This window comes from Chamaea fasciata, unplaced genomic scaffold (assembly GCF_029207755.1).
Source record: "Chamaea fasciata isolate MVZ Bird 193981 ecotype frontalis unplaced genomic scaffold, bChaFas1.0.hap1 SCAF_5, whole genome shotgun sequence".
NCBI classification, from domain to species: Eukaryota; Metazoa; Chordata; class Aves; order Passeriformes; family Sylviidae; genus Chamaea; species Chamaea fasciata.
Genome location: NW_027094090.1, coordinates 48,942,906 through 48,968,059, shown reverse-complemented (window position 1 = coordinate 48,968,059; position 25,154 = coordinate 48,942,906). Strand labels below are relative to the sequence as shown.

Genomic DNA, 25,154 nt, shown 5'->3' with positions numbered 1-25,154 from the left:
GGCTATTACTTGGCTGCTGCTTTCTTCCGTCACATCCAAAATATTTTTAAAAAAACATTTGCATAACACCAAATCATAAATTCATAGACTTTTTTGCATCTGCAAGTTTTCCTTACTCACTATGTGAACAAATTGAAAATACCACTTCCAGTTTAGCTTTGCACTTTTAGTGAAGTGTGCTGTTAAATTCATATTCCTAAACATGAAGAAAGAAAAAATTTGACAAGAACAACTTCTGTTGTAAGCCAGTATTTAAGCTGTAGTACTATGAAAACATGTATTTCTAGAAATATAACAAACGATCAAAGTTCAGCAGAATTTTGGCTGATTGTACATATCTGACTTTATTATTATGCCATTGGTTCTCAGTATCAATCAACAGCACAAATGCACTTAAATAGCTTTCAAAAATCCACCAACCTCTTGTTGAAAGTTATCCATCCAAATTTTTAACAGACACTGCTATTTTAATAAGAATCAATGCAAATTCCATTTTATGTCAAAGACTAAAACAACAATTTTGGTTTCACATATAGGGTCAGTCTTCTCTAGCCCAGTTGTAGAGGTCCAGCCTTCTCTAGGGTGTTAACACAGCCATTCATGTGCAAGTCAGATCAGGGAACTGATACGGTTGAGAAAATTCTGTGAGGGAGAAAAGCCATTTGTGACCTGACAGATCCATTCACTGTATCATTACACAAACATCTGCACCAGCAAAACGGACCCAGCAGGAACTGTTTTAAGTGGCCTGGCTACTGAAGGGCACTTGAAATCAGGAGCTCATATTTAAAAGGCTCTTTGTCTTTATACAATAGCTGAACTACCCTTCCTAACACCAAAATTAAAATAATACTGAACCTTCAGCTCACCTTTTTTTTTTTTTTTCTTTTTTCCCCAAGCTGCAGATCAGTTGATTGCACATCCTAATCCATCTCACTAGTCCTCCAAAAATTCTGGCAATTCATTGATTCATTACATACCTCTTATTGCAAATTGACCTGTGTCCATACCCACTATGTCTTCAAGCAGTCAAACATGCTATCTGCTCTGGCAAAACAGCAACATCTGAACATCCATTTCAAGAACCACTTCTGATCTGCTCCTCCTGAGACACGCAAGCCGGGAGGCTCAGCAAAGGCACCACAGCTCCCACTAAACCTTCGCCTCTCCATTACAAAACAATGAAAAGGAGAAGTCAGTTATTAATTGCAAGAGGAAAATAGTAAAGTGCAAGCAGTGTTGCCAGGTTCTGTCTGCCCAAGCTCCCCCTTTCTGTGAAGAAGTTTATCCAGTATCTAAAACACTCAGAACTATACAGTGGGGGGGGGAAGCCCACCATCCTAACACATTATTTTAAATTAACTTTTATACTTTTTTATACTACGCAGTAGCTCCAGCTTTGATGACAAGATGCTAAGATGAACACCTGTAAGGGTCATATTAGATAGTACATGTAATATGTCTGTCTTTTCTATTCAACATAGTCTATACAATTAAATCTTTTTATTCCTTTTTTTCACAATGTCTGGTGCAATAAGCCTGTAACTAAGACTCCTGGGAACTCCTCAAGGCAAATGAAGTAAATTGACACAAAATCTGTATCAGTTACGTGCAAGTATTATTACAATAGAGACATTGCACCGTACACAAGAATTATATCCACTGATTAGGATAAAACCATTGTTGAAGATAACACTATCTATTTACATTATAGGCAGTAACTTTAAAATCAGGTAGAAATATAACCTTGATCTATCTAAACCGACAAAATAAAGAATTACTGTTCAATAGCAGAAAAGCTTTACTCAAATTTAAACCTTCCCGTCATCTTATAGTTTTTGTTCCTTTAAGGTAAGACAAAATTTAGCTTTAACACTTTCCATTTTCACCAGCCAAGGTTATTATTCTTCCTATTAATTCAGCATTTCATACCTCTAAATCAATGTAGACTTAAGAGGAATTTGAGTGTGGAAGGTCTGCAAATACTACTGCTATGGCACACTTTAAAAGAAAACACAGTCAAAGCCATATCACGTTTACTGATAGAAAAATTGGAGAGAAACCTTATTTCTTCCAAACATAAGAACTGTTTGAACTTCTTTCAAAAAAAAAAAAAAATTTAAAGCGTTTGTAAGATTTTCACACTAGAAGAACAACAACTTTACTTTGCCTAATATTTCTCCTTGTCTCCTACAAACTATATTGTCTAAATATCACTTTGCTCACTTCTCCACACTTCAGATTCCACAGCATCTGCCTCATGCTGAAGCCACAAACTAAAGCAGACCCATTCTTACAGTAAGCTTTGTCTTCTGAAACTAACAGGGAATGACAAAGACTGCAGCCACACTTACATGGAGACAGAAGAAACAGTTCAGACTGATACAAAATAACTTTATACATTTAAATAATTCAAAGAAGAGACCGCTTCAGAGGTAGGACTATTTTAAGGAGGTCTTCTCCCTTCCTATATACCCATCCCCACCCCTGCAGGCTTTCTGTGAAATTTTCAGATTGGACCAGTTTCTTGAACCACCTCATTATGCATCCCCACTGTAGTTCCACTGGCATAACCAACAGACAGATGAGAGAGAGAGAGCAGGCAGCACAAAGCAATGTTCATAAAGTGATTAAACTTCTAATACACCTCCATAAGAAGTCTGAAAAAAACTAGGTTTTAAACTCAAGCCACTGTAACCAACAAACTCCACACTTCCAAGTTTTGTTGTCACAGCCAAAGGCAGGGATGTCAACAGCAGTCAGACCACACAACAGGCACAAAATTAATTCTAATGAGAATAAGCAGTTCAGAGAAATTAACAACCTACAATTAGAGATCTTCTTACAACCGGGGTTTAAAGCTTTCTCCTTCCCCAGAGGATTTCTGTATCACCCCCACAGTGATAGTGTCAGGACTGTTTGAAGATGGAAAGCTGATGGACAAAGCTTCCATTGCATTCCATGTCATATGAGGATATACCCTGAAGGAAGTCAGCAGTTGAAATGAAAGAGGAGGGATGAATCCAAAACCAGAGAAGAAAAAAAGCCTCTGTAAATATTGATCAGTGGAGAATAACAAAGATATTGCACTCAAGAGCATCATTTTTGGAAACGCCAGAGTTAACATTTTAAAGTAAGACACAGGGAGCTTAGATGGTCCACTACTCTTGAATCAGTCTCACCATTCCCTTAAACTTAAGTTCCCACACTCCTGAAGTCATTCATCTTGTACACCAGGGAGGAGAGAAAAAACAAAACCAGAACTCTACTGTTTCTGTCTCCATCTATCTGCCCTCATGAGGAGGCTAAACAAAGAGGTACAATTAACATAAACCATACACCATAGATTACATATAACCATCTCATAATGCTAACGTAGTCCTAGCATTCTATTATAGGAGAAGGACTAGATCTCTTAGCCCCTGCTCTAAACCATCCCAACTTTCCTATGAAAAAAATGAAATTTGCCTCCTTATTTCAGCTAGAAAGATGGTAACAAAATGACTTTCACCTTGATAATCGTTCCTGATTTAATTCTTCAAGTCCTGTTAACCAACTGAGCAAAAGGACCTTACTCCTTAGCTTATTCCAGAAAGGCAATGCACACATAGAGCCAAAATTCCACGAGTAAGCACAGACCAACAGAGTCTTTCTAAACATCACAGTTCTGTGGATAAGCAAAGAAGTTTATTTCCTAAATCCTCCTCCCTTCCATTTTCAGGAACTCCCTAATGCTGTTTCTCATTGAGCTAAGAGATGTACTTTTGCTGGTGAGTTTGACTCAGGCTTACTGAACTTTTCTTTTTCCACCAGCTTTGACAGGGTTTTGATTATGCTGCAGAGTATACATATAATTAACCTCTTCTCCTCCCCTTGCTATTTTCAGTAGCTCTATTATATATACACCCCCCTTTGGTTTTCCACAAATCCCACCTTTCAAACATAAAACAAGCTGTATTCCTGCAAGGCAAAAAGACAAGGAAACAAACAAAACGAACACATGACAAGTCAAATTTCTATATTGTTGCTGCAGGACACTACCATCATTGAAATAAAAATATATTCAACTGGCATGCAAGAGCGCAGTTTTGTCTCTGATAAGCAGAACATGAGAGATACCCAACGCAGAAAAGGTGAAAGACACCAAATGTAGAAAAGTACACAGGGCAAAAGGAGAAAAGGCCAGAATGCAACAATCCCTGCTCTCCAAAGTAAATACAATATTAGCTGAAGTCAGAACTGTAAAAACACAGAATACCACACTGCAATGGACACCCAGCTCATCACCAAAACCGGTGCCTTACCACAGCTGGCAAACAAACAATTCTTCAGCAGAGCTCTCTTTACGCACTCTCAGAGTAAGTAACACGGGATGAGATGTTTCTACATTAAAATGCAGTGATTTAGAGGGAAAGGAGATAAGGACAGCACAGTTCAGTTTTCTCATGCAAAATAGCAAGTGTCACTCTGGAGCAATTCTCAATTATGCTCCTGCTTACTCCATTCTCCAGCACTACAGAGGAGAATCCACCACTCGCTCAGCAATTCCCTGCAATACAAAGACAATCTGTTACCTCCTTCTGTAACAGTGTTGCCCAGCCCATTTAATTTACTGCCTGCCAAGTATCTATTATTATTATACTTATCAAGACCTATCTAAAAGACCAATTTTACACAGCAATACACACAAGGTATGGTCAGGATCAAGAACATCAGAAAATCAGATGTACACATTTCATGCAAAAACTGGAGAAAGGCGAGAAGAGAAACCTCCCCGTCTCTATACAAGCAGTAAAATAGGTAAAACTTACAGTGGGTAAAGCAACTTACACAACATGACAGAACACTGTTGAATTCGTTCTTTTTCCCCTGAATGCAAGATGAGAGATAAAAGGGAAAGACATGGTTTCTAGTATCATGGAATCCATTAGCTTGCAAGAGACCTTTAAGATTATCAAATCCAACCCCTCTCACAAGAACTGCCAAAGCCACCACAAAAACATACCCTTAACCAAAATACCTACACATCTTTTTAAGTACCTCCACGGATGGTGACTCCATCACTTTGCTGGGGTAGCTGTTCAAATGCTTGACTTCTTCAGATAAAAAATATTTCTTAATGTTGAATCTCAACCTCCCCTGGCACAATTTGAGGCCATCTCCTCCAGCCCTATTGCCTGCTACTTGGGAGAAGAGACTGAACTCTACCTGGCCACAGCCTCCTTTCAGGCAGTACAGAGAACAAGAAGGTCCTTCCTGAGTCTCCTTTTCTCCAGGTTAAACAACCCCAGCTCTCTCAGCTGCTCCTCCTAAGATCTGTGCTCCAGACCCTTCACCAGCTCCACTGCCCTTCTCTGGATGCACACCAACCCCTCAATGTCCTTCTTGTAGTGAGGAGCTCAAAACTGGGCACAGGATTCAAGGTGCCTCACAAGTGTACAGGGGGTGGCCACACTGTATCTGATAGGAGTCCAGTGGCCACTAGCCTTCTCAGCCACCTGGGCACACACCCTGGCTCGTGTTTAGCTGCTGCCAATCCACGGGGCCTCTCTCTGGCTGCTCTGCCCCCAGCACTGCATGGGGCTGTTGTGACCCAAGCGCAGGACCCGGCGCTTGGCCTTGTTGAACCTCACACCGTAGGCCTTGGCCCATCAACCCAGGCTGACCAGATGCCTCTGCAGAGCCTTCCTACACTCCACCAGATCAACACTCCTGCCCAGCTTGGTCTCACCTGCAAACTGACTGAGGATCCACCCAATCCCCTCACCCAGGTCATCAATAAAAACATTAAACAGGACTGGCTCCAGCACAGAGCCCTGGGGAACACCACTCGTGACCAGCCACCAGCTGGATGCGACTCCATTCCTCACCACTCTGAGACTGGCCATTCAACTAGTTCTGCACCCAGCAAAGAGGGCACCCAGGCAGGCCACCAACAGCCAGTTTCTCCAGAAGAATGCCAGGGGAAACACTATCAAAAGCTTTACTAAAGGCTAGCTAGGCAACACCCACAGCCTTTCCCTCATTCACTAAACAGGTTACCTTGCTGCAGAAGGAGATCAGGTTGGTCAAGTAGGACTCCACACTTCCTAAATAAATGCTGACCAGGCCTACCTGGTTGTCCCTTATGTGCCAGGTGATGGCACTTCAGATCTGATCCATGACGTTCCTTATAGAGGTCAGAGGTCAGGCTGACAGGCCAGTAGTCTCCAGATCCTCCTTCCAGCCCTTACTGCAGATGGCCATCACATTCACCAACTTCTAATAATCTGGGACCTCCCCAGGTAGCTGTGACTGCTGATGGAAAGTGGCTCAGGGAGCACTTCTGCCAAGTCCATCAGTACCTCTAAGTGGTGTACCAGGGTCCCTGATCATTTTCCCCTGGATTACAGGAGCTTCCTTCTTCTCCCCATCCTTGTCCTCCAGCTCTAGAGACTGGATACCCAGAGAACAACTGGTCTTACTATTACAGACTGAGGCAAAAAAGGCATTAAGCATCTCAACCTTATCCTCATTCTTTGTCACTTTGTTTCCCTGAACATCCAATAAAGGATTCTCTTTGGCCTTCCTTCTGTTGCTAATGTATGTTACAGAAACATTTTTGTTGTCATTCACGGTAGTAGCCAGATTAAGTTCTAGCTGGGTTTTGGACTTGTAGCTTTCTTTCCCTGTAACCTCACAACACTCTTGTAATCATCCTGAGTTTAATGTCCCTTGTTTCAAAGGTCATCACTTTTTATTTTCCTCAAGTTCCAGCCAAAGCCCTCCCTTCAGACAGACCAGTCTTCCCTGCTGGCTTATCTTTCAGTACACGGTGACAGCCTGCTCCTGCACTTGTAAGATTTCCTTCTTGAGCAATGTCCAGCCTTCCTGGACTCCTCTGCCCTTCAGGAAAGCCTTCCAAGGGACTCTGTCAACCAGGCTCCTGAACAGGCCAGAGTCTCTGCTCTCTAGAAGTCTGAGGTGCAGTTGTGCTGATACCTCCTCTCCTTATCTCCCCAAGAACTGAAAACTATCCTTGCATGACCGCTCTGCCCAGGATGGCCTCTGCCCATCACATCACACCCCAGTCCTTCCCTGTTCACAAACCACAGGCCCGGCAGGTGCCTTCCCTAGTTTTTCTACCACATCATTCATGTCAGGGGACACACACACACTCCAGGAACCTCCCAGACTGTTTCTGCCCTGATGTTTTGTATTTCCAGCAGAAAACATAATGTTAATCAAGCAGCATTCACTACATTTATCATATAACCACTTATGTTAATTTTTAAAAATCACACATAGCATTTCCACTATTCCAGAACACCTACTCATAGAAAACTCTGTTGAACAAATCAAATCCCATGGAAATTCAAGCGTATCCAGGCATCTGACCAAAGGCAACAGCAAACTGCAGACATCAAACTGAAGGCTGATTAACAACACTTCATTATGGTGTATGAAGGTTTATTCCTATTCTGTCAAGTATGACAGCACATTTTTCTTTCAGCTACTGTTTTAGATATGTTTTACCCAGTCACTGGTGATGCTGTGCATGGACACAAGCCATTCAGTCAGGTCTGCTAATACCAAGTGTTTAGATCAGTTAAACGCTATTAACAAGACACTTTGCAGCATCCAATTTTACAAGGAAAGTGATACGAACAATACTTACAATAAACTGTACTAAAGCTTCCAGCAGAGTAGCTTCCTGTACAATTTCTAGCTAAGTACTGAGCTCTTACCAGAGTTCATCAGAGGGTTCTGTTTAGGATTTGCAATTTCCTAGAAATTAGATGACCAAGTTCATACTAGTAAAATACCACAAAGTAAATCATCATATTCCAGCACAGAATATACAATGAATTCCATACAGTTATTGGTATGAGCATAGGCATACTGTGTGCTTGTAATGAAGAGGTAGGGGGAAAGAAAGTTATTTTCCTAGCTTTTTTCTATTTGTTGCATCACAATTGAGGCAAGAAATAATGGCCTTCCCAAATGGAGAACAGGTCAAATCTCAAGGGACTCAAGCCAAGGCTTCCTGACAAAGAACCTGGTAACACTTTTTCCCCTCTTCCAATACCATTATGGGTTACAAACACTGTGGTAAAACAGAAACACAAAAAGCACTGGAAAAAACACGAGTATATTCACTGTCACCAGGCCGAGCTGACAGGAGGATGCTTGCATTTTTGGCTACCACTGCTTAGCTCCATTCTTGAGGAATCATAGGTAAGAAGCAAGAAAAAACAGGAGTCTTACTGCAAGATCACTGCTCTGTTGTATCCAAACTTGGAAGTTTGACTGCTAGTGCTGTTGTTCATGAAGGCAGCAGGAAAAGAGTTGGTAAAACACAGTTCTGTATTTTTTTGTCTTCAAAGGCAAACAGGCAGCAAATCACAGGCTCTGGAATGCCCAGAGCAGATCTTATCCTCCAACAGGGCTAAACAGAATCCACTTCTGATTACACGTCAGTCTTGACTTTTGAGTCTTTGGGTCTGGCTTTTTATTTTTGTCCTTTCTTGTTTTTAAAATGAAAGGAAACCCATGTACATGCATAATGAAGAACGCCACACGCTTTTCCAAGTGACCCCAAACAAATCAGGAAGTATCTTAGCGTTAGGCAGCCGTAGAAAAGCTCAGCTGAAGCAATCAAGGAGTGGTGTGGCCAGACACCAGTGTGACACAGACACGCCAGCAGTGCTGTACATGGCTGTGAGATGTAGCCCTGGCTCCATGCCTGAGGTGTTTTGGTTTTCTGAAATTCTTCTCCCAGGAAATTTTCTGTAAACAGGAGAAATGTTTTTGTAACTGTACCTATGTTATTCCTTCCTTTTCCTAGGAGGGACTTCCTCTTGATGTCCCTCTGGTCCAACCAATGTGATTGAAGAGGTTTGCCTTTGTTTCACCAATCAAACTGATTCGTGTAAAATAGTATAAAAGGGAGACATATCCCAAAAATAAAGGAGTCATTTTCAGCCCTCTGAATCTCAGAGTCTGTGTCATTGCGGCGTAAAACAACATCAGTAAGACATCTTCCATTTTTCCAGTTCAGTCAAAACTGAAGTCCAGTCAAGAACTAGGTCAGGAATAGGACCTGGGTCATAAGAATAACTGAATCACTTTTTTTTTTTTTTTTTTTTTGGCAGTAGGTATGAAAAGTTTGATAGGAACAGATTTGAACATCAGATCCCACTACAGGCAGGTTATTCCCAGGAGAGAAAGAGCCTCTCCTGCACGATTTTAGAGAAGTATACACCTCTGCTTACATTATGTTTGTGTTCTCTATCAGTAATACTAAATGCTTTTCTACAATAAAGAAAATTCTACATAGCATATCAACACTATATGAAGCGGGTCCAAACACTTAAGACTGCCTTTGTTTTTGATTTTAGAAGTCCAAAAGCTAAACCAGAAATTAAGAGATAATTTTGAAAGAGATCTCATCAAAAGCAGTCAATAAAAACCATTCTTTTGCTATCAAACTGCAGTTTTAATTTCTTGAATGGGAAGAGTTGGTTGGTCCCAGTCCAGTCTCCACCAACAAACCAGTTAGTTGGCTCTTCAGGAACTGCCATCCATGATCTTTCCCATTTCAGAGGCCAACCATGGGATTAACAACACAAATTCTCACACAGCCAGTTAAGGTACACTAAAGCCTGAGAAGCCAGCGCTGCCAAAAACATTACTACATGTTTGTAACTTATAAGAATTCCAGCTCCCAAAACATGAGTGTAATACCTTTTGTAAGTATAAAATACAACTGAACAAGGTATGAAAAAATAAACACATGCTTTAGTTAAAAAGCTATCCCACCCAAATGGAGATCTGGCATGTCCTGTGTCAAAAGGCAAGTTAGGCATAAGCCAGCTATGAACTCTTCAATGCTTTTATCTCAAATTACAGAGAAGCCAACGAAGCAGCATGAAATTATTCAGGTTTATTACATATTATGCCCTCACTCCAGAGAACAGCACGCCAAGCTGGTGGAATAGCAACAGGACATGAGCACTGCACTCTTTCGAAGGGACCCTTCCAAGAGCAGCGTTACTGCCATCCTGCTGTGCTTCACATCACCTGAAAAGGGAGAAAGGGGGTATGCAATTATTTTCTTTTTAACATTGTCCTAAGAGTCCAAAGGGATTTGTCTTTGCAGACATTTCCACAACAGGAAGTGGGAGGGAGAAAAAATCCCCAAATCCTACACATTTCACTCTTTGTCCTACAAAGTTCATGCATGTATCAATCGTAGACAGAACCATTAAGAATGTCTTTACTTACACTCTAAATATCCATTAAAATGTAGCAAACAGGTTAGTAATAGCCTATTTCTTCAGCTGAAGGAAGCTTCTTCTGACAGTAAAAAGAGGTCTCTATAACTAATACACAAATAAGTGCTCTTTCATTTAAATAACCTTCACTTCTTATTTACACGTTATAGAACCAGATTTACTCCTTTAACAAAAATTCACTTCAGGCCATTTTTATGAAGCATTAGTAACAAAGAAAAGGAACAACAACAAAACCAAAATTCCTGATCTCCTATCAAAGTCACTAACAATGAAGCTGCTCCTACAGCTTTCATTTAGGGAACCATGATTAACCTGCCGCAGGCTACAAAGGTATATGAAAGTATATGTTTCAGCAAAAATCCATGTTTCATCAACCCCTAAACCTCTGAAAACTGATTTATAGGTCAAAACCCAAATTGTGTCAAAACACACATGATTCTACTAGAAAGACTAAGAGACTTAAAGCTAAGTAGTCTGAAGAATACCAAACCAGAAAAAAAAAGTCCAAGAACTTCCCCCTAGACAAACCTAACAACACAAAGCCCAGAAGAGTACAATAAGAAAGACGCATTTTTTAATATAAAAACACTGGTCATACTTTCACTCAAATAACACAATAACTTACTTGTTAATTTAACCAGAATACACAATATACATTTCATGTACCAGCAATTCACAGAAATGAGGAATGACTATCCTCCTCTCCTTGCAACATTAACAAAGTTTAAGAGACAGATGAGAAAGTGAATAAATATTTTTACTTTTTTTAATAGTAATTCTCTCTGCAGTATCCTAATGCAGCTGCCTTTTTGAATGCCAATGGAACCTAATACTAAGATCAAATAACACAGGTTCAAACAACTCAAAGTGAACTAACATGGAACCCTATTTAAAGGAAAAACAAACAAAAATACCCAACCATTTCAGCCAAGTGAAAACTCAAATAGCAACACTAAAGATTATTTATCACGTACACTCAACCAAATGCACTTGGTTAGGCTAGGTAATAATACCCATCAATAAGCCGCAAAAAAACAAGCTTATCTGACAAAAAAAAAAAAAAAAAAAAAAAAAAAAAAAAAAAAAAAAAAGTCTAGAAAATGTGTGAAAGAAATCAGCCCTTCTTGAATTGAGTTCAGCGAATATGCTACAAACCTAACCCAGAAGCTGCTGCATCTCCATTATCCAGTCACTTATTGCTCTATAAAATCTGAGTAGAGGTGATCCAACTGCTCTATGCGCATCTCTTGGTCAGGAAGCATGCTAAAAATCATACTCTCCAAAGAATTACCCATGCATGCAGCAACAGATGGCAACAAGAGACACAGACATGAATAGCTTTCAAAATGCTAACCTAAACACAGAAAGCTCCGAAACTCAATCCCCTCACAGGTGTACCTCTTATTTTTGTTTTCAAAGGAGGACTTAAAGAAAATGGAATGGTACAGAAAACAATGATGTAATTTAATCAAACTGTTTGCCCTTTTAACGAATGAAAAGGCAGTATACAAGAAATAAAGGATTCCGGTGGAGCCAAATCTACCCACAGAGATTACCCACTTGTTGATTCACACACAAACATGTTATTTTCAGGTTAATAACAGAACCCCAGTACCATTAGGTAGCTCTGATACATAGGTTAAAACACTTATGTTACATAACTTTCTCTTATTCCTCCCCTCAGGGTAGGAAAAATAACTTCCAACTGCAGCCCTAAACACAACTTTCAGCAAGGATGCACCACTAACAAAAGACAAGCTGATCCTCGCAGCAGCCCAACCACATTATATCCTGATTATCTCTGCAGATAAGCAAAGGCTACCTCGAGCCTCCAAAAAGCAGACACACTACAAACCTCAAGCATTACCAACATAGCCTGTCCACCTACTACAGTTTGAGCACTGTGCATCCATCTTGTCCAACAGTTTTAATCATTTATCTCTTCAGTGAAAACACCGATCCCCACAAAACCTTGACAATTCTTCCAAAAAACCATTCTTCCGGAACAGGAAAACAGGTAGGCACCTCACCAGGCAGCACGAGGGCCTCTTTGAACACACGTAAACAAACATTTTTATCTTTGAAACAGGAAGAAAACACACACACCCCCACACACCTTCCCCCCCCCCAAAAAAAGGGGGGGGAAGGAGAAGGTAAAACTACGCAGGAGCCCTTTCACAAGCCCCCCTCGTAGCCAGCGCTCGCCCTCCAGCTCACGGATGAGACCCTCGCATCCCCTCCCATACGCCCAGGCGACCTCGGCTTTCCTCGCCAGGAGCTCGCACTCCCACCCCAGGCCTCCCACACACGCCGACACAGCCCGGGCGAGCGCGGCCGCCCCTTACCTGAGACCACCCCCGCCGCCGTGCCCGGCGCCCTCCGCCGCAGCGGGCGGGGCGGGCGGGGCGGGGGCGGCTCAGGGGCGGGGGCGGCTCAGGGGCCGGGGCGGCGGGGCCGGGGGCCAGGCGAGGACGCGGGAAAGTCCGGTCCCATCCTCCTCCCCTCACTCACACCTCACACACACACAGGAAATAACAAGGGGTCACCTGACTCCCAGCAGCCAATGGCGGCGGGCGGCGCTGGAGCCAGCGCGCGCACCAGCGGGAACGGCGGCGCGAGGCGGCGAGTCCCGGCCGGGCGACAGAGGGATGGAGAGGAGGGCGAACGGCGCGTGCGCGCGCGCCCCCGCGTGCAGGGATGTGCCTCCGCGCGCGCGCGCGCGGAGGGGGGGGGGGGGGCGCGTGAGGTGCGCCTGCTTAAAGGAGCCGCGCGCCGCCCTCCCCCCCTTTCCTCCGCGCCGTCCCGCGCGCTCGAAGCACGTGGGCGAGGCGTGTCCGGGGCGCGTGCCACACCACCCCGCCCCTGCGGAGGGGAGCGGGACTCCCGGTCGCGGCCCTGGGCCCCCCTCCGCCCCTCCGGGCAGGCACCGGGGCAGCTCACGTTTCCCTCTCCTCGTAAATCAATACCTCCCTCTCACCCTCCCCCAAGTCATTTTAAGAACCGGCTTTTGCTCCGTTTGCTCACTTCTCGCCTCCCGGCCAGGCACGGCGCGGACAGCGGCGGCCGAACCCTGACAGGGCCGGGACGCCCCTCCGCCAGCCCGGAGCCCTGGAGCACACCTCGAGGCGGCAATCGGGCCGTACGCCGGGACTGGGCGAGCCCCGAATCGCAGGTGCCTCAGCGGAGCCGCGGGGATCTCAGGAAACAACATGGAGGCGGCGGTACCCGGGCTCTCCTGGCCCCGCCGCCCTCTGCCCCTGCACCGCCACCCCAGAGCCGCTCGCACCATCAGAATTGGCACTGCCAGCCCTCCGAGTCGCCACTGGCCTTGCATTTGAGAGTCTGGTGCGTCTAGTTTTCTGTGCTGGAGAGACAATTAAGCTTTTTTCAGATTACTCACTAGTTTTTGGGTTTGAGAGCGAGGGGCAAGGAGACTGGTGGGTGGGGCAGCTCTAGAGCAAGGATGCAGTGCCTGTCAAATCATCACCTCCTTCATTTAAGCCTGTATGGCAGCAAAGGAAGCTCTATATGACATTACAGTTTCCTCCATCTGCCACTCAGAACATTTCACGTGAAAACGCAGTAAGACTGGCAGTCTGCAAAGCTCTTACGTGCTGGGCAGAGAAAGCTCAAGCATAATTTAAAACTTGCTTTGCCAGGAACTTTACTGAGCAGATATGACACTTTCAATAACTGCCCTGTTTCCCAAGCTTTGTTTCCCAGATCCTCAGCAAGCTGTATTCCAAGAAAAGGCCTCTGCTCAGAGCTCAACCAAAAGGGAGTGAACTGCTGAGGACTGTGTTGTAAGCACAGCCAGTTGACAACTTCACTAATGGCTCCTCCACAGGTGACTTGCTTTTTATGAAAAAAAAATATAAACCATATCTCATACCATGTCAAAAATAATTCCGAGGCTGGCTGAAATTCCATCAAGATAAGCCTAAAATGATGCCAGTAGTCTTGGGGAAAAAAAACAGAGCAGACAACAATTACATGTGCTTCTACCATTTGTCTTTCAAGTTAACAGTTTGTGGGTTTTAGGGACTCCCCAGCTGCTGGTCAGGCAATCATGCACCTGGAGCACCTAGGAAAGACTTGCCTGCTCCTTTGCTTGCTCGTCTTGGGACTTGAGAGGCACTGGCTCCTTTCTGAGGCAAGTCTCCTGCTGTAATCTATGCCTTATCTCCTTCAGATGAGAATACTGCGATGCACTCCGCATTCAGCTCCCTGGAAATTGCAGCTGGAGCACACAGGCGCTGCCTTGTTGCATGCTCTTGTAGTACAGCACACCCTGCTCTCCTCGGCACTGGCTGCCCATTCACAGGTGCTGTTTCAGGCACGGTGCTTCGCGCACAGAAGGTGGAGGTCTCCCTGGCCTGGAGAAGAGGCTCCAACAGCACGTGCACCGTGACAAACCACGAGGCTGCTCTGGTCAGAAACACCCTTAATCATGTTGACTGCCACGGCATGTTAGGAGCTTGGTTAGAGCAGCATTCCCGCTGGGAATCCAGGACTGTGATAAAAGTTGTAATGGGGTGGGGAAACTTGATAAGATTTTTATAATTTGGTTTTCCATTATCTGTTTTCTGATTTTGAAGTGAATCATCAGTTGAGGTCAATCCTTTATGCAGATTTATAAGGTAGGAGTGCTTAGAGCATTCTAACTTAAGCTAAACTTAAACTTACCTTAAGGTAAAACCCTTTGGTATATATAAATACAGGAGAGCACAGCTTATCTGGATAAGCTTGTTTTATCAAGGTATTTTTTACCTAATGTCTAAAAGGAAGTTGCAGCATAAATAGCAGAAGTTTTGTAAAATGCTCAAAAATGCATATAAAAATACAAGGACAACAATCATTCCCAAGTCAAACATTTCTCAAAGGACCAAAAATAAGTGAATTCACAGAGTTAAGTATCTGGATCTCTACTGCAGAGCAGCATTTCCCATCTCCGTTATGACTACTTTATAAGTGTTATAAGGGAAATACAACAGGAGTTGCTTTTTAAAATATTTAAAAGCTTGAAAACTATATGGCTGATTTTGAAGGATGAACTGAAGTTTTAAAAGAGCTCATGCTATAAATACAGGCAATTGTCACACCATTGTCAGCTGTTGCATTACAGTAGGCATCACTGGTAATACAGAGTCAATATAAGTGCAGAATGTAAACAAAGTTATCAAAACTATATTAGTTAAATATCACGCAAGCAGAGACGCCATATCCTTTGCAGCTCTCCAAGTGATATATCAGGCTTCAACGTACAACCCCACTGAGCTTAATGGATAATTTAATTCTCTCAGAAACTAATTTTTGGCTGTCTGCAGACTTCAGATGAAAAACCACTGTCATTAGTACACCTTGTTCACATTGCCAAGCTTTCGTTTGCCACGGAACATTTCATTTTCTTTCCAGAAGAAAGAAATTCAACCTTCTGACTTGGCCATTCAGTGACATCTACCTACTTGACCACCGTGAGTTATACAAAAAAATTGTTACAACTAAAACATTACTAGGACTAATGAAGAAAGTAACCTCATCATGCTACTAGGGCTACAATCCCACACACACAATCAGGATGGGAATCTAACACCCATGCAAGCCTTTCTACTTCAGGCTAAAGTCCTCAGTTGCATCTATACACTCTCACCCTTCGATTGTGAAAAGAAGAAAAATCCCCAGGGATTTAAGGCCAAAAATGGTTACAAACAAAAAAACCCCCAAACCCTTAAAGGATCCATTTTATAATCAACACAACAAACTAAACAGGTTTGAATGTGAATTTCCAGCAAATACATTCCATTATCCAAGAGTAAGTGCTGTAAATTCACCAGATGTGCTACACCACAGTCGTAAGAAAGATTGAAGTCTTTGCTTTTAGTGCAAGAAAATCAGCTCAGTCATAATTGCACAGAGCCACTATGGTATTACCACAACAGAAACTTTCCAAATCCTACCCATTTCCTCCCTGAAATCCTCCCTGCCATCTCCTAATCAAAATGCTTTTGAGGATAGAGGCACAAATAAGGCAGGAAAATGGTGTCAAGACTTGGCACTCTCCTCTGTGATGGATTGGAGATTTGAGCAAAATAAAGTCCCCTGAGTAGCCATTTGGGTTAGTGCCACTGCTCCCACCAGTGCTGCTGTCATTACACACATGCAAGCAATGCTGCATCTTACTGCACATGAACTCTGCAATGGCTAAGCAAACATTTTTCCCTGTTATGCCTTAATGTAAGGCTTACCTTGCACTTCCCTTTCCCCTCTCTCACAGATCCAGCGAAAAATTGTCCTTCTGACCCCAAGAGGACTGACAAATGGAGATGGAGAGTCTCCTTCTGTCTTCGAGGTCACCACTTCTGATCTAGCCGTAATTCAGTAATTACTCAGTTCGTGCGGCTGTCCAGAAGCATACATTAGCAGCTTGGAGGGGGAACAGAAGGATGACACCATTCCTGACCTCAACCACCTCTCATCTTCACACACTCCCTGAGCTCCCTCCATCTGGGAGGAGGACAGTAAGTGATGCAGGATGGGGGATCGAGAACAGATTCACAGGTAACATATGCTAGAAAGGCTCCGAGCACCCCAGTGTTAGTGATTTCTGAATGCAGCTGGTGGGGCTCCCTGAGAGATTTCTTCTTTACAAAAGAAAGAAAAACTGCTGAGGCAGCACTAGGAAGGTAAAGCCTCTGCAGAGTCAGGCACACAGATTTCTCACAGACATGGCACCTGTCCCCTCAAAGTATTACCCTTATCCTAATCTTTTCCCCTGTTACACAATTTCATGTCATGCACAGGCTCACCACTGCACTTTTACAGCTTTCATCTAGAGGCTCTTAGATGCTATGGGAATGGGCATTAGTGACTACCTTGAAGATAGATAATACAAAACATGACAGCAAGATTGGGCACCTACAGGTCATGCAACTGGGGACTGAAACTTATATTCACAGTGGGACAGCTACATCTTTAAGCGAGTGTAAAGTAAGGGCAGCTCACCTGTTTCTCTTTCTCCAAGAAAGACATCAGCATGGCTACATTCATTAACATTTCCTACCTCTCTTCCTACCTAGCCCCAGGATTTCCCTTATCTTCCTCCTATTTCTTTTACGTTTAACTTCAGATAAAAAGTGTTACGTCTGACCCTACAAAAGGGAGAAGCAGTATCAGGTGTCTCCCAAGGAACTGCAGCAAAGACAGGGAGGGCTCTCCTCTAATTAATTCACTGATATTTAACTTTTCCCCTTAAGACTACCAAAGGATCTGTGCTTGCTGGAAATTATTTTGGACAAGCACAGATCTTCAACACACTGACGGTCATGTCTTGGGTGCATCACTTGGAAGCTGCTCTCCTCCAGACACTAGCAGTGTCTTCATAAGCCATAGAGTTAAGTCCTACAGCCCCTTCCTGCAACAGAACAACAAATGGATTGAAAGACTTTGGAGCATCTCAAAGGAAGGAAAAATGATAAAGCTGCTGAAGGTAGGTAGCGTGAATCATAGCAGGAGAAAAAAATAAAACACTGCAACACTTCTGCCTTTTCATCTTCCCATTACAAAGAGCTGATTCATGAAAATAAGATCTTTGTACCTTAAGACCTCCTCTGCTTCTTCTGCTTCTTCCTTTTGCTTCCTGCCAAAAAGCTGTTTCTGGCAGAATAGAATTAGTTGCTGTGAAAGTCATTGTGATGCTGCAGACAAAAGAATCTGAATCCAGCAAAAAAAGCGAGAAACAACAGAAGCTGAACTTCTGAGGAAAAGCCAATCACATTTGCATGCAGATGCCCAGAGTAATAAAGGTGGAAATCAAAACAGAAAGTCATATAAATATGATTCTCCAACAAGACTGTCTCCAACAAGGCAGGAAAGACCATCAATAAATCTTCATTATCTGAATTGCTAAGCATATCTAAATAAAAGTAGAAATTCAAATATTATAACTTGTCTTTTTAAATGATCTTACTTAAAACCAACTCTGCCTTGCCTGAACATGTTTTACAGAAAGGGATTTTTTTTCTCTCTTATTTCTGCTAGCCCTTTACAGAGGTTTCATTTGCTGGGGTGGCTTTTTCTGCCTACAGGCAAGTGGGAATTTCTGGGCTTAACAAGCTCAAATCCCCGTGACATATAGTTCCAAATTTTAGAAGCAACTAAGGTTTTGGTCCTTACTTTGCTCCCTGTTGGCTTCCTCCCTGATGTATGCAATAGCTGTTCAATCTCAGCTTTTTTTCTCTCAACGGGAACGAAAAAAAAAGTCCCTGAAGGAACAGCTTTAGTTGCAGCAGCAAGGGGCCAATGCAGAAAGCATCAGACTGGTCCAAACCAACAGAGTCTTCTATATTCATCTGGTAAGAAGTCTGTACTTATACTGGGTAGTAGAAACCTAAGGGTCCACTGAAGACAGACATTGCGTGAAATCTCATTAACTTCTTGTCAAAGAAATCAATTTCTGTGCTTTTTTTTGTTACATACAGTGATGTTCTCTGGTCCTGATTCCAATCTGAGAGATTGGTTTATTGAAAATATTTTTAAAGTTCCACCACAGTTTACTTATATATTTCCTCTTGCTAACAAAACATGAGGGGGAAAAAAACCTACTTCAAACACAGCCACTTTAATTACTTTGTATCTCGAGATTCATTAAGGTTTATTCAATGCTCAAACACTCTAATTCTACATTTCAAAAGATATTAATGTCTTATTTTAGCGCCCTGCATTACTTTAAAGTTGCACTCAAATCCAAATCAGGATAGGGCAACATGAGAACATACAGAACTTTCAGCTTTGAATGCAACATACTCCACTATTTATGAACAGTACTGACACATTTGGGGATGGGGAAAAGTAGCATATTTTCATTCACATTACCTAACCCAAGGGATGAAAATGCTTTAAAAGCTATTAGGTAATAGATACAAAGACACAACTGTCCTCAGTCAAGAAAATCAGTCTTTAATTTTTAGAGGCTGGACAAATCTATTTTTAGAGAGTCCAAGTCATGTAGTAAAATCTTAACTAACTTGGTTTTGTTTCAAGATTTGAGGGATTCTTCCAGTTGCCTACTTAAGTTCAGGTTCAAAGTAACAAAACCTCTGCTTACATATCATGGCTATAATCATTCCTCTTGAAATGATTATCTTCTGCAGATGGGTATCCTGCTGGCACTCTCATTTGTCCTGAGAGATGATTAGGACTGAAGGTCTCCCATTTAACTTCTATAAATGTGCTGTGAGTAATTAGACCTAAACAAAATACTGTCAGTTCATTAGGGCTCTGAAAATAAGGTCAGCACTTCTTAGGACAGCAGAAGCAAGAACAGATACCGCAGCAAGCACAGTTCATGTCAACCTACCAACTCAGCAAGTCTTCACTGGTTTTAGCAAGTTTAGGAAATAGCCCAAACTTCCAAGTAAGAAAACAAGCTATCCCAACACTGACACTTTGAATGAGAAGCGGCAGCATTGGGTGAGGGGGGAATGCGGTGGGGGGGCCTGCAGTACTCAAGGTCATCCCCTGACAACCCCGGCTAAATGCAGATTTAATGATGAGACACTAGTTACATCCGTGGAAAGAAAGCATTTCACCAGGGTGAAATTTCACATTCCCTGGGGTACCTGCCCCCAGTTCAAAGATCCCCTCACCAGGGCCAAGCTTCTTCATAGCAGAGAGCATAATGTGAGAGAAGAAATGACTGCTCTTTTCCAAAAGTAACTCTTTATAGTGTGATTCATTCCACAGGCTAAAGATCAAGGCTTACCCCTAATACTGATGAAAAAGGATAGTCATCCTATTTATAATCAGCTAGCATTATCTCATCTTGAGAAACAGTAAGTCAGCAGCTGGCCTCAGGTGATAAGTAGGGGGTTTCCTTAACAGTCTTTTTCAATGGGACTCAAGTTTTTAAAAAAAAAAAAAAAAAAAAAAAACTAAAAGAAAGAGACAGTTGTGGTTGCAAGAAAGGTAATATCTTAACAGAAGGGGGGGGGGGGGCAGAACTAATTAACACTTTCAGCTCGTTCTCCTTCACCACTGCCTGGAAATTCTTTTCTGATACACATTGCCTGCCTAGGGCTTTTTGAGAGACCCTTGCACATCTTCACTGATTACTTCCCCTACTCAGGGAGACAGACTGTCCTTTACCCTAAATGCTTTTATCCTCTTGATGAGGTCTCTTACCCAGCTGGATCCTGCTTCCTTCTCCCACTGCAGTCTCTGAGCCTGAGAGAAGACACCTGGGGACTTTCCACTTTGCTTAGGAAAGAGATTTAATCCTTTCATATCCTAGTGTGGGGCTAAAGTGATGCACATCTCCTCCTGACCTGAACACCTATGGTTACAGTCCTGGGTGATGGATGTCCCCAGCTGAAGAGAAATCAAAGGAAAGGGTTTTCTCCACTGTTTTCTGCTCTTTTAAAAGCAGGTGGAGTTAAAGAACTGAGGAAAGCCCTGTAGGGGACAATCCTGCTGTACCCAGACAAAATAATGAGGCTTAAAATATCTTCTGTATCTAATCTTAGCTAAATCACATCTCCAATGTCCTCTGCCGTCAGTTTTGCAGGGTGCATTTCACTCATCACCCCCCACCTCCCAGACTCACACGCGGTGTCCAGTCCCACTTGGTCACCCCCCGCCCCGGTCTCACTAGGGCCAGAGGTCCAAGGGAGGACACTTCAATGGTTCTTTTGACTTAATCCCCCAAGTGGCCTGTGGGGTGATTCTAGGTTTCACTTCCCAGGCAAGCTAGGTAGTGACTCAGACAAGCCAAGAGACAATATTCTGCACAGACAACGATTTTTATCTTCAAAGTGTTTTACAAACGTACAAATCCTTACTTCCCCTCTGAGAGAAAAAAAATCCCTAAACATCACCATTGTGATGGAAGAGAGATGCAAAAATGCCTAGAAGTTCTTTCATGCTGGAGGAGAGGAGTCTTGTGGTGCAGCAGTGTTTGGGGTTGTTTGTCTCTTTTTTGTTGTTTACACCAAAGACCTGGATTCGAATCCTGCTTCACATCACTCCAGTAGGACAGAGGCTCTTAAGCTGTGGCAAACAGGTCCCTTCCCCAAAGGCCGTGGAGCTTGGGCTCTGAGAAGCAGGTGGCAGTACATGGGTGTCTTCCAAGAATCCACTTGCCTGTTCAGACTGCAAAAGTGCTCCACAATTAATTACACATCTGTGCTACAAAAGATCAGTTCTGTAACTGCAGGGGGTGCTATTCATCAGCCTTGAAACATATTGGCAGAGGACAGCCAGGGTCCAGTAGTTGAAATAAAGAAATAAATAACTACAAAAGCAGGAGGTGCTCTGGGTCTTTAGGAGTGAAGTGCAGCAGCAGGACCCAAGTGACCCGGGAGTGGAGAGAAGCCTGGCCCTGCAGACAGTCGGGATGTGGTCCTTTCCACAGGAGTTTCACAAGCCAGAGCAGCAGAGAAACCACCCGTCATCAGGGTGATCGGGTGAGATGCGTCGGCAGAGCGGTGGCAGCAAGGAGCCTGCCTGACATCTGCCCTTTTCATTTCTCAGCCCTCCCTTTTCATGGTGGCAACAAAACATCACATTCCCAGCAGCGAGAATCCAGTCCGAAGTGGCTTCACCAAAGGACAAATTCAGAAGGACCCCCTTTCACTCATCCCTTTCTTTTGAAGCCCTCCTTTCCTGGAGCAGGCATTTAGCAAGTACAAATACACCACAACATTAGGCATCCTTCCACTGTCACTATCCTTCCTCCTCCAGACACACACACTAACACAAAATGACGGCTTCCTCAACAGACTGAATGAGCAAAGCCCTCACGCTGATCCTTAATTGTCTGCGCTTTACTCTCTTGCTCCAGTCTTATTATATCACAAAACTCAAAGCAGCCCACCCACTTGCCCCCATCTTTGTCCAAAATCTCAAGCGAACAGTAAATTTGACACGAAAAAAAAAAATACCGAAAAAGGGAGGGGCAAGCTAACCCCCCACTTCCCCCCCCCCCCGTTTCCCTCCTCCTTTTTTTTTTTTTCTTAATATTTTTTAGGTTGCTCTTTGCTGGTGCACCCACATTGCTATTGTGCAGCTGTCAGTTAAAAAACAACAATCACCAACACACCCCCCAAAATGAAGCTATTAAAGCAGAAATCATATCTCACAGCCTTTGAGAATGTGACCCTGAGGCCTTGCCCTTCTCCCTCCTGATGAATCCACATATCACGGGGGAATGGCAGGCCCCCTCCCCATTCACCCCCGTGCTACTCTGAGCCTGCAGAGCAAGGAAAAATAAAAACAACCACATCCAAAACCAAACCCAAATAAATAAATAAATAAATCATCAACCAGAGATACGGGGGAAGAAAAGCGGGGGGACACCCCCCCACCCCCCCGTATACGCATAAATCCCATAGCCCGTTCATGGCGGTCTCGGACAGCACTGCAGCGAGCAGCCAACAGCTGGGGCCTTTGAGACGGGACAAGGCGAGCGGCTCGCCGTGCCCAGCCACGCCAGGCTCCGGCTGCCCCCGCCGCCCGCAGCCCTCCCCGCCCACTCCCAGCCCCCCACCCCGCCGCGGGCACCCCGGGTGGGCACGGCGGCGTCGCGGGGGCGGATGACACGCACAGGGCGCCGCAGACACACGCCTGCCACCGCCGCCGCCGCGCTTGGTCGGCGAGAGCTGGCCTCTGCAGGGCAATTTTCCACTCTCAACTTTCAGGGAGAGGGAGAGAGAGATAAAGCCCATTTACTGTACCTTTCTGGCATCTTTCTCAGCTTTCCCTGCTGCTTCTCCCCACCCCCTTCCGATTTATCTCAGCTACTGGTTTTATAAACCGAGAGGGTGGAGGGTGGGGGGAGGGAAGAGGAGAGGAGGGGGCTTTTTTTCTCTTCTCAGCCTCGTCTGCACCTTCTGCTTGAGCCCGCCGGTGAAGTCACAAGACCGAGTCTCTGACATCACACAGAGCCCACAAACGCCGGATTGTGACTTCACTGCAGGGTAGAACTGGGAGGAATAGGAGAGGGGAGGGGAAAAGGCTCTTATTCAAACACATATCTGCAGTAGTAACAAAGGGAACTCAGGAAATGGCTGGCCAAGAAAATGGCTTTTTTTTTTTTTTTTAAATAAATCATACTCCTTTTTTGTTGTGGGGTTTTTTTTTTGTGGTTTTTCTTCACAAATAAACTTTGTGACCACGATGGAAATGCCTTTTAAAAGTGGCCTCGCAGGACAGACAGCAAGTGCCAGTCCAGGTGCCATCCTCCAGTGCAGCACAGGCACCAGCAGCTCTTCTGGGACAGAACTATTAGCCATGGCCCCTTTGGACCTGCCGGGAGTGGAGCAGGATGAGGTCCGGGGGTAAAGATCAAGGCGTGGCAGTGGCCCCAGGAGAGCCTCCAGGGGGCACGGCAGAGGGGGATTGCAGGGTAAGGATGGAAACAGGCAAACGCCATGGGTTGTGCCTGAGACATACAGGGAAGGCAGCGCTGAGAGCCACCGGGCAAGCAGGGCCACGCAGAGTGAACAGAACTCTGTGCCAGAGGTCTGGGAGCTGTGGGCCAGGCAGAGGTGAGGCTCATCAGTAGGTACTTGGGGTTTTTTCCTCCTCACCTGAGGATCGGAAACCACTACTAAACTACAATTTGAGTAAAAGCGGTCAGAGTAAAGGTAACAGAGTTGTACGTAAGGCCTAAGCAAGGAAATAAGGAAAAGAGTGGAGTTTTCAATTCCCTAGTGTATTTTTAGGTTTTAGGTGCCCTGGGGAGGGGAAGACAGACTGGGATAGATGAAAGAAAGGCCAGGAGACTTTGATGTACTCCCAATATAAGGCAATGCTCAGATGTTGCTGTGGGAGCAAAAGCTGATGACATAAGACTTCTGTAGTCATTTCTGAAATGAAGCCTAGAAGAAAAAAAAAGGCTTATTAATTAGCTATTGGCTTAATGTGACCTGGAAAGTTTTAAGATTTGGGGCTTTTTTTTGTTTATTCAGCTGGTGTATTTTTTTTAACATCAATTTCTCAAAATTTAACACCACCTCAAACATGTCAGTAAATAAGCCCCCCCCAAAAAAAAAATCTGTTATTTGTGTTTAAAATGGATTTTTTTTCCACCTTTTGAAGCAAGGCAGCCAAACACACTCTGCTAATCATGCCTGACGGCCAGGGATTCAGAGGAGTAAGTCAAGGGCACAGCCACAGCCAAATGAACTTAAAAATAAATAAAAATAATTAAATTGTCCTAATTGCAGACGTTATATTTACAAAGTTATTGGAACTGCAGAGCCAAAAGGGAAACAGCTTGTGATCCTCACAGTGCGTCCACTCCCCTCTCCAAACTCCATCCCTGCCCTCATCAAGACCTACAAAGCAATTCCCATCACCATGTGGACCTGGAAGGGAGGAGAAAACAGCACTACAATCGTAGCCTGCCCTTTGCACAACCTGCCAGTGAGGCAGGAGGGAAATCTGTATGTGGAGCAAGAGAGAAGCAAGGAGGAAGCAATCCAGATCACTGTCATGAACCAGCTGGCAAGTACATTCCCAACTTGCTGCTGCTGGACGGTGGGAGCACCTCATGAGTGCCTGACGTGCCCCAGAGGGCTGGCACCAGAAACCCAAGACACTTGTTGGAAACTTCTGTACTCCAGCAGCTCTGTGTGCTTCCAGCATAAAATCCAGGCATCCAGGAGGTGATCTTCCAGGCTGGAGTTGCTCCATGGCCAAAGCCTCTGTTCCCACATTGACTCTGAATCCCAGTGCCTTGAGGCATCATCCCAGCCCTGGCAGAGCCACAGCGTTAGGGAATATTTCCCCTGTTGTTTTACAGTGCCTCCATGCCAGTATAGCAATAAACCAGGCTGCAATGGATGGAATAAACTCTCCTGCCTCTGCTTGTGAGAGGGA

At 44.1% G+C, this 25,154-nt stretch overlaps 1 protein-coding gene across 3 annotated transcripts in view; it reads right to left on the bottom strand.

Moving 5' to 3' along the window:
• TCF20 (transcription factor 20) overlaps positions 1–25,154 on the bottom strand; it is a 127,479-nt gene that overhangs the window by 53,602 nt on the left and 48,723 nt on the right. The window contains exon 1 of one of the 3 annotated variants that reach the window (XM_066183575.1): positions 23,006–24,937. The exons of 1 other annotated variant lie outside the window; for it this stretch is intronic. The gene's annotated coding sequence lies outside the window, so the exon portion shown is untranslated. Of the gene's footprint in view, positions 1–12,622; positions 12,791–23,005; positions 24,938–25,154 lie in introns of those variants that run through there. One more of the 3 variants, XM_066183574.1, reaches the window with a different exon arrangement.